The 2,214-nt window shown below is 59.0% G+C and overlaps 1 pseudogene; it reads right to left on the reverse strand.

Annotated features, from left to right (window-relative positions):
• Nucleotides 1–2,114: 2,114 nt before the first annotated feature.
• LOC112472185 lies at nt 2,115–2,199 on the reverse strand (annotated as a pseudogene).
• Nucleotides 2,200–2,214: the final 15 nt, after the last annotated feature.

A 2,214-nucleotide genomic window follows, 5' to 3' on the forward strand; every position in this document is an offset into this window, starting at 1 on the left:
TGCCCCCCTCCCGCCGACTCCCCCCACACCTGCGGGCGGCACTATTTATAACTTCGGCGCCTATTCCGGGCCCCTGGGCGGGAGCGGGCTGCCGCGCAGCGCTAATCGCCGCCGGGATCTCTGCGCCCCCCAGGGCCGGGGGAGATAAATTTAGCTTCAGGAAGCTCGGGGGAACATTTTCCAAAACTCCACGTCCCAGAGCCGGCAAATCAGAACCCCTCTGCTCTCGGCCTTCCTCCGGCCAGCCACCAGGCGGCGCAGGACCCCTCGTTCCTGGAACCCAGCTAGGACTTTGGGGCGTATCTTTGGAGCTGGGAAAGGTAGAGCTGAGGGCGAAATATGGAAGGGTACCGAGGGCCGGAGGTCACAGGGGCCAGAGAATGGCCGGAAGACTGGGTACGACACCCCGCCACACACACACACACACACACACACACCGACTCTGGGGCGAAGTCTCAGCTGGGAGTAAGGGGCTGGGGGACTTCTTCCTTTTGAAGAGGAAATAACTCGCACGCAAACGAGATGCAAATGAGAGCCTTGTGTCCTTGGGGGGTCTGCGCTTCGGTGACGCGACTGCTACACACCCCTTTCCAACCGTCTCGGTATCACTTAGACCCGGCCCAGGTCGTTACGATAATATCGCGGTGCCGTGACCCCTCTCCAACACCTGTCTTTCGCACACCGTTGAGGGTCTTATATCTCATGAGATCAACTGGGAATCCTGGTATCAGGCCGCTGCTCCTCAGGCTGCCATCTTTGGGGGTCGCTTTCCAGCTCTGCCTGGTCTCTCCCTGTCCGCATTTTATCACGTTCATTCCCTTACCCCTTGGGGTCACTAGAGGTCCCCAGGGGCACAGGGTAGATGAGACCTTACCCATCCCTCCCAATTCTGGTACCCTGCTTCCTTCTACCCCTCGCCCCACCCCCACCCGTCTAGAGAGTTCTGAGCGTAGTAGGGGCACTCAAAGCCTGAGCCTTGTCTAGGTGGAGGCGGGCACCGCAGGGAAGTGGCTGCCTCTCCTTCTAGAGTCAGGAGGCAGAGACCAGGGACCATCTCCCGCCCGTGTGGATTCGGTGAAAATGAGGAAGTCTGGGGCCCCCAAATGAGCCCGCGGAACCAAGAACAAGGGGGGCGTAGGGTGGAGGTGGACGTGGGAAAGCACAGAGTGGTGCAGAAGCGGGGGTGGCGGTCCCCTCCACATTGCTGCCTTCCGGGCCCTGCCTCCCAGGCCACCTAGGCCGCCTCCCCCGCACCGGTTCAGAACAGAAAGACGGGCTAATTGAGAGAAGCAGCCCTGAATTTGAGATGAGACGATCTGGGTTCACAAAACGACTGCCCTATCGCAGTGGCTCTGGGTGTGACTCTGGGTGGGTCACTTCACCGCCCTGGGCCTGCTTTCTCTGCGTCAACATGGGATGGTGACTCTTTTCTACTTTTGAAGTGGACTTTTGTAAGGCGCAGAGCACTCTGCAGTGTGAAAAGGGCTCTCAGAATGGCACGCGAGGGCTTTGTTATCCCCCCATCCGTCTGTGTTCCCACGTCAAGACTGTCTTTCCGTCTCTGACACTCCCCTTGGGCCACCAGCAGGCTCTGTCTTCTTCCTCAGCACCCAACCTCTGGTCCAGCCACAGGCCACAGCCCTGGGCCATGCCTTCCTCCTCCCACCACTTCTCCAGTGCCCTTTGCCAGACTTCCCCAACCCCTGGCCAAGGCCCTTGCGCCCAGAACCTTCAGGCTCCAGGATCTCCCTCCAGGCCTGCCCAGCTTGCTAGGGGTGGGGCCTAAGAAAGGAAAAGGATGCGGAGGGCCAGGGAAGAGCTAGAGCTGGCCAGGCGGGGAGCTGCTACCAGCTGGAGGTCAGATTCAGATGGAAAGGTAAGTTCTGGGTCCACTTCCCCCACTAACCTCTCTCTGGCTGGACTTGGGACTGCTGTGCCCTGGGCTGACGGTGGGGCTCTGAAGAGACCAGCGTTTTGTAGATGTCTGAAGAGGGGAGCTGAGCTGCCAGGCATGAGAAATAATCTTGAGCCGGAGTACTATGCTGCCGTGAAAAAGAACGGGCAGGCTCTGCACATCCTGCTGTGGAACTCGGTACAAGGCATATTCAAGGGAAGGGAGGTGCAGCATGGCGTGGAGACTGTGTTATCTGACACGAACAGATACTACACTTGATCTTAGCCAAAAGACCGAGAAGCAATGTGGAGTATGTCATC

Source organism: Pteropus alecto, unplaced genomic scaffold, assembly GCF_000325575.1.
Source record: "Pteropus alecto unplaced genomic scaffold, ASM32557v1 scaffold49, whole genome shotgun sequence".
NCBI lineage: Eukaryota > Metazoa > Chordata > Mammalia > Chiroptera > Pteropodidae > Pteropus > Pteropus alecto.